This window comes from Diplotaxodon limnothrissa, linkage group LG9 (genome assembly GCF_057381915.1).
Source record: "Diplotaxodon limnothrissa isolate DT_005_m linkage group LG9, D_limnothrissa_male_GT1.1, whole genome shotgun sequence".
Taxonomy (NCBI): Eukaryota; Metazoa; Chordata; class Actinopteri; order Cichliformes; family Cichlidae; genus Diplotaxodon; species Diplotaxodon limnothrissa.
Window position 1 is genome coordinate 5,473,084 of NC_140604.1, and position 8,003 is coordinate 5,481,086.

Sequence of the window (8,003 nt, forward strand, 5' to 3'; positions counted from 1 at the left end):
ATAATGTGTTTATTTTGTAAACCAAACCCCCCCAAAATATAAAGCAGGGCATGGATTTGTCCAGGCCTTGTAAATTGCTTCCATATGAGCATATAGCATCCCTTGGTTTTCAAAGTTAGGTCCACCCCGCACTTGTATCGTGGCGGTCGTGGCTCACGAGTTGGGTGTTCGTCTTGTAATCGGAAGGTTGCCGGTTCGAGCCCCGTCTCGGTCGTTGTGTCCTTGGGCAAGACACTTCACCTACTGCCTACTGGTGTTGGCCAGAGGGGTTGATAGCGCGATATGGCATCCCCAGGGCAGCTGTGGATACAACTGTAGCTGCCTCCACCAGGCTACAGTTGTAGCACCAGTGTGTGAATGTGAGAGTGAATGAATAGTGGAATTGTAAAGCGCTTTGAGGGGTCCCGAAAAGCACTATATAAATGCAATCCATTATTATTATTATTATTATTATTGTATATACTCCAAACTAATTTTAAAACGTCATGAATAGGGTTTAAAAACCCAGCGGGTGACCTCACAGTGTCTATGTAACCCAGATCATTGGTTGAGTATGGGATTTCTGATTATTTGTGGTCACTGAACGCACCACTGTGCCGTGCGCATAGCCACTCTCTAGTCCAGCTACAGAGTTTTTCCTTCCGTTCATCCGATGAGGCGCATGCTGCTCTCGTGCCCTCTACGAGCTGGAAATTCGGGTACAGTAGACATTTGAGTTGCTGTAAATAGTTTTAAAAACCTTTATATGTGAAGCTAATGATTTAATATGTTGTTAGGAAAAAGTCTTGTAGCGGTTACAAACGTGAAGCGGAGCTGAGTCCGACAGCATTCGCCATTACACGAACTCCTCTGGTGAGTTAGCGTGCAGCTCATGTTCGTATGAAATGTTTTGTGCCTTATTATATTGCAGCGAGGTATCAAATCTACTGCTGTCATGTTGTTAAGAAAGAGGCTAAATATTGTATAACGTGTGTTATCGGCTGACTGTTAGCAAGCTAGCCGTTAAGTGAGCCTAGCTAATGTCCTGAAATGGCGGCCGACACGAGGTCAGTTACAGTGTTATTATGTTATGCCTAAGAGAACAGCATTAATGAGCATTGTTAACAGCATTTATGTTCTGTTATATTTTTATTTTGACAAACCTGTATTATTATGATGGTAAGTCTGTTAAATAAGCCATTAGTGACATGGACACTGAGTCAGTGGTACTGAGACTTATGAACATTTCAGTTAATTCTTCTGCACACTTGTGTGTAGGCTGGTTTGTTTGCCCTTTTGGTGCCCTGGATCCTACTGGATGAACTGCCTTGTGGAAGTCCTCATCTGATGACTCTGCCGAACCGTCCTGGCAAATAGATGGTCGTTGCTGGATGCTATTATTGGATGCTACACCGTTCCAACAGAGCGGTAGGAACAATTCAAAGGGCCCCAACGATGCGCTTTATTTTTCCCTGAGCTCAGGTGATTTTCTTTTGGCCAAAGGACCTTAAAGGATACATATTTGTTTTTATTTATTTTATTTTTCTTATGACACTGAGTGGAAAGACACTACAAAAAAAAGGGGTTTATTATTTAAAATTGTGTCTAATAAATGTGTTTATGTTAAGTAAGTGTGGTGTCCATTGTGTGCTGGAAACCTTATTGTTCCTGTGGTGGAGCAGCTACTACCAATCTCCTTTACGAAACTAGCTTCTGACAGGATACAGGTATTTGGGATACATTTGATTTCTTGTAACCTATTTTTAGAGAAACTGTGATTCTGGGTTAAACATCGGGGTGAAATTGATGACACTGACACCTAGTGAACTGCCCAAGGTCAACAGTCCTGATTTCCACGCATTAAAGGTTTGGCGTAAGTACAGATTGCGTTACAAGTGGCGAGCCAGCCAGGAGATTGGTGAAAAGTAGCACCTTGACTTTCCAGCTCACAACACCTACCTCTTTTCCTTGACCCTATTGTGTTGGACATGGATCTTTGCAGACGTTTTGATGTAGATGGCCAGTGCTCACTTTTTGTGACTGGCGTTGAAGGGATTTACACAGATGATGACATTGCTAGTGTTTTTTCAGTAAATGGTAAAGTTTCTCGGATAGTTCGAATTCCAGATGAATCAAACCAGCCAGAGGGTAGAGTCCTGATACAATATTTGTCCGATCAAGCCATTTCCAAGATCAACCCCCAGATCTTAGGCGACTTGCCGAGCCCCAAGGATCCTGCTATCGGTTGGTCTGTCAAAACCATTCGAGATGTTGCTCAGGAAGAGGTAGGCAAAGAGTTAGCTCGTAGATATTTAGAAGAACTGAAGGCTGTTGGAGATAGTGGTAAAGCAGGTTTCTTGAGTGTTATTCAGAGTGAGGTCAAAGAAGTTCGACATAACTCTGAGATTCCTGACACACAGCCACACACAGCTCAGGATGGTGACACATCCCTCCATGACATTGTAGCTAGTGATCATGATGAACCTAATCACTACACACAGACCCACAATGCACCTGATAGTGCTGTGGTGAACCCTGTTAATATTGACCGCAGTCTCCTTAACCCACCTCAGATTCAAAAAGTTGTCGTTGAGCACGTTATCAGAAATGACTCAACAGCCCCGTGGTCTACACAAACCAGACTGCGCACCTTTTCTGGCCGTGCTCCTAGGCCCAATGGTGAGGTAGACTATGAAACATGGCGCACACAAGTGGACCTTCTTGTCAGTGATTGCTCTCTTAGTGATGTGCAAAAGGTTAGGAAAATACTTGAAAGTTTGCTAAGTCCAGCAGCCGATGTTGTTAAGTTGCTTGGTGTGAGTTCACCACCCAGGGCTTATGTTAGGCAGCTCGATTCCGCTTTCAGTGTTGTAGAGGACGGAGAAGAGTTATTTGCAACCTTTCTCAGCTCCAACCAGAATAGCGGAGAAAAGCCCTCAGCATATTTGAACAGACTCCATAGCCTCCTTACTCGAGCTATTTCTAGAGGGGGAGTCTCTGTCGAAAGTTTGAGCGAACACCTACTCAGACAGTTTATTAGAGGCTGCTGGGACCAGAGTCTCATTATAGCTCTCCAACTAGAAAACAAAAAGAACAGTCCACCAACATTCCCAGATCTACTCCTTATGTTGAGGACCGAGGAAGGTCGTAGATCTGCAAAGCTAGACAGGATGAAAAAACATCTGGGTGCTACAAAAGCAGCTGTACATGCCCACTCCATTTTTGATGTACCCTCCTATGATGATGAGCCCGTTCCGACACAGACTGCAAAGCAGAGCGAAGCATCTAAGCTTGAGAGGAGAATGGATGAGCTTTCAAAGCAGGTAGAGAAACTGAGTCAAAGGTCCAAGAATTCTCCTTTTGACAGTGAGCTTAGTGCAGCGTTAAAACAGAGGCAAGAAGAAACTGTTAAACTTGAAAGCAAAATAGATGAGTTGTCTAAACAACTCAGAGAGCTCACTCAGAACCAAAAATGTCCTAAAGAGAATAATAGTGGCAAAGACTTCCTTGCGGCAAGAAATAGCAGTGCCAGGAGACCAGTTAAGGTTCCCTCTATGCCAAAAGCATGGTTCTGCTTTAGATGTGGTGAAGATAACCACATTGCCGCTCGATGCCCAAATGAACCCAACCAGGCACTAGTCCGCCAGAAGAATGCTGAGTTAAAGGAAAAGCAAGGAAGGTTCCAAGCCCAACAGGTTACTGAGCCTTTTGCTTTAAACTTGTAGTGGCTCCTGCTGTGGGACGTCCAGGAGCTGAGACCAGCATTAGTCCCGCCTCAAGTGACCAAAGAATTGGTGTTCAGAGCAAAATAAAGACCCAGACAACGGTTCAAGATTTCAGTTCCCAATCCCGCTTGCCACCCGGTCTGATAGGTCCTCGTTGTTCAGCTTCTGTTTTGGTTGAGGGTGTGCAATGCAACTCTATCATGGATAGTGGTTCACAAGTCACTACAATCTCCGAATCATTTCACAAGGATAAGCTGGCACATCTCCCCATTCAGCCCATTCAAGCATTGCTTGAGATTGAGGGTGCAGGTGGACAGCACGTTCCCTACCTTGGTTATGTTGAGACCCACATCACTTTTCCTCACAACATTACAGGCAAAGAGGAAGAGTTGGTTGTTTTGGCTCTTGTTGTGCCTGAGTGCCATTTTAACAGCAGAATACCAGTTTTGATTGGTACCAATGCACTGTTAAGACTCCATGATAAGTTATCTGAACGTGACGGTCCAGATTTCCTTCACAGACTGTGTTCCAGAGATGTAGCACTGGTTCTCCAGCACTTGGCTAAACAAATGGATGATTGCCACATACACCCAGTGAGGTTGCACGGGAAAGTACCAGTCACCATCCCTGCCAACCACAAGTGCTGTTTAATGGGCGATGTTAGGCTGAGAAAGAACACTCCTAACGTAAGTTTCGTCCTTGAACCAAATGAACACGACAAGTTACCTGGTGGTTTATTTCTTGAAACTGCTTTGATAGACATCCCTTACAAAGCTAAGAGTAAGGTTCCAGTCGTCTTGCAGAACTTGAGTGGGCATAGTATTGTATTGCAACCAGGAAGTACAGTTGCCCAGGTATGTGTAGCCCAGCACATTTCACCCCTGGTGCCTGTTTCAAATGCTTCTTCTCATGACAAGTTTGATGGAGAGAAGCTTAAGTTTAATCTTGATGAGTCACCCATCTCTGAAGAATGGAAAGAGCGCATCACCACCAAGCTCAAGTCTATTTCAGAAGTGTTTGCGGTTGATGATCTGTCTTATGGTCACACCACTGTGGTAAAACACCACATTCGGCTGAACGATGACACGCCGTTTAAGGAACGGTCGAGGCCCATCCATCCAAGTGACAGAGAAGCTGTCAAGCAACACCTCAAAGAACTGCTTAATGCAGGGGTTATTAGGGAGTCAGAGAGCCCCTACGCATCTCCAATAGTAGTTGTGCGTAAAAAGGATGGTTCAATCAGGTTGTGCGTTGATTACCGCAAGTTGAACGCACGGACCATTAGGGATGCTTATGCCCTCCCAAACATTGAGGAGACCTTCACGGCCCTTAGTGGTGCCAAGTGGTTCTCGGTCATGGACCTCAAATCAGGCTATTATCAGGTTGAGATGGCCGAGGAAGATAAAGCTAAAACTGCTTTTGTCTGTCCTCTTGGGTTTTATGAGTTTAATCGCCTGCCTCAGGGCGTTACAAATGCCCCAAGTACGTTTCAACGACTGATGGAGAAGTGTGTTGGGGATTTGAACTTGAGTGAGGTACTTGTGTTTTTGGATGATCTGATTGTGTTTTCAGACACCCTGGAGGAACATGAGGTGAGACTCATGAGGGTGCTGAACCGGTTGAGGGACTTTGGGTTGAAGCTGTCCCCAGAAAAATGTCATTTCTTTAGGCCCTCGGTGAAGTACCTTGGCCATGTGGTTGATGCCCAAGGAGTTCACACAGATCCTGATAAGATCTCAGCTTTGAAAACATGGCCTCGTCCTACAAACAAGAGAGAGTTAAAATGTTTCCTAGGCTTTGCCGGTTATTACCGGAGATTCATTGATGGATACTCAAAGATCGCAAAGCCTTTAAATAGTCTCACGGCTGGTTACTACTCACCCAAAAAGAGGGGTAAAGTGTATCTTGGAGAACATTTCAGACAACCATCAAACATTAACTTACCTTTTGGAGAGGAGTGGACACCTGAATGTGAAAATGCGTTTAAGACTTTGATTGAGAGACTGACATCGGCACCTGTCCTTGCTTTTGCCAACCCACAGCTACCATATGTCCTGCACACTGATGCCAGTCGTGAAGGCTTGGGTGCAGCGCTCTACCAAGAGCAGGACGGGAAGCTGAGAGCTGTGGCTTATGCAAGCAGAGGACTTTCCAAAAGTGAGAGAAACTATCCCACTCACAAGCTTGAATTTCTAGCTTTGAAGTGGGCAGTTTGTGAGAAGTTTAACAGCTACCTTTATGGCGCTAACTTCACCATTGTGACGGATAACAATCCTCTCACGTATGTACTGACATCTGCAAAGTTAGATGCTGCTGGTCATCGCTGGTTAGCTGCGCTGTCTACTTATCAGTTCACCGTTAAGTACAGGGCCGGTCATGCCAATCGCGATGCAGACGGGCTGTCCCGACGACCACAAGCTCCTCCTTTTGAAGATGAGGATTTCATCAAAGAAAGGGAGAGAGTTGATGACATGAAAAACCGTCTTCTAGAGGTGAGCAACGAGATGAGTCACGAGGTGGTATCTGCCTTATGTCAACGCCATCTTGTGGTGTCAAAGATCGAGCACTGTTCAAATCTAGAACAACCTTTGGCTGTAGAGTCTCTTGCTGTTGATCCCTCAACAGTTGCGGATGTATTTGGAGAAGACACATTACCATCTATGACAAGCTCTGACTGGTATAAAGCTCAGAGGGATGACCCGGTTGTCTCACGTGTCATTACCTTCGTTGAAAGAGCTCAAAAGCCCAGCTTCAGAGAAACAAACCTTGAAGTTCCTGATGTTAGGCTCCTTCTCAAGGAGTGGGGAAGACTCGAAATGAGAGATGGAGTATTGTACAGGAAATGGACAAATAGAGACAACACTGTATGGCAGTTAGTCCTACCTGAACAGTTCAGAGGGAAAGCGTTGCGTGGAGTGCATGATGAAGTTGGTCATCTTGGTTTTGAACGAGCACTGCATCTTGCCCGTTCCAGATTCTATTGGCCAATGATGACAAAGTCTGTAGAAGAGAAGTGCAGACAGTGTCCACGCTGTGTCAGGAGGAAAGCAGTGCCTCAGAAGGCAGCGCCTCTTGAAAATATTATAGCAACTTACCCGCTTGAACTCATCTGTATGGACTATTTGTCAGTTGAGCCAGACAACAGAGACACCCGGAACATATTAGTTATCACTGACCATTTTACAAAGTTTGCTGTGGCAGTGCCAACTAAAGATCAGAAGTCCAGGACCATTGCAAAAGCTCTGTGGGAGAACTTCATAGTTCATTATGGGTTTCCCAGTCGTCTACTCAGTGATCAGGGTAGAGACTTTGAATCTCACACAATCAAAGAGCTATGTGCTTTGATAGGAGCAGACAAAATCCGCACTACACCTTATCATCCTCGCGGAAACCCGGTGGAAAGGTTTAACCGGACGCTTCTTGATATGTTGGGTACGTTGGAAGAGGAAGACAAATCTCACTGGAGGGACTTTGTTAAACCCTTAGTTCATGCGTATAACTGCACGAGGAACGACACAACTGGTTTCTCTCCTTATGAACTGATGTTTGGCAGACAACCCCGACTACCCATTGATTTAGTCTTAGGTATCCAACCTGAAAATGCCAACCATAAGTCTCATTCAGAGTATGTGAACAACCTTCGTCAACGTCTGGAGGAGAGCTACACTCTAGCTGCAAAAAACTCCCAGAAGATCGGAGAAAGGAATAAAGTTAGGTTTGACAAGAGGATTAGAGTGGCCGAGCTCTGTGCAGGTGACAGGGTTTTGGTTAGGAACATGAGTATCAGAGGTAAACACAAAATCTCAGACAGGTGGGAACAGAAAGTACATGTTGTGGTTAAACGAATCAATGATGGCCCTGTCTATGTTGTGGAACCCGAGTTGGGAGACGGACCAAAACGCACCTTACACAGGGATCTCCTTCTACCGTGTGGGTTCTTACCTGTGGAAGAAATAGCAGGGAGCAGATCTCATGGGTCCTCTAAAGGGAAGAAACTGAGAAACAAAGCCGAAAGAGAAGTACAATCTTCTGATGACCCTGATGGTCAGGAAGATGAGGTATACAGTGATGAGGACGAAGTGTATCCAGCTTTTGTGGTTCCAGAAATAATAACCAGAGGTCCTTTTATCCAGACTGAAAGGCAGGTTATCACACCTCAGCTGTCCACTGGGGATGTGCATTCTAGTTTGCCCCGTGCAGAGCCACAAGACGAGTCACACGCACGAGAAACACCCAGTCATGTTTCTGAACCTGAGCCTTTGTTACACTCAGAAAGCAATGAGGTGACCACATCTCCCA

General features: G+C 45.2%; 1 long non-coding RNA gene across 1 annotated transcript; it reads left to right on the plus strand.

The window, feature by feature from the left end:
- The first annotated feature begins 541 nt into the window (after positions 1-541).
- LOC146625024 (uncharacterized) lies at positions 542-1,605 on the plus strand. Its single transcript, XR_014906502.1, has 3 exons — positions 542-698; positions 777-852; positions 1,258-1,605. It is a non-coding gene; the product is annotated as an uncharacterized LOC146625024 (long non-coding RNA).
- Positions 1,606-8,003: the final 6,398 nt, after the last annotated feature.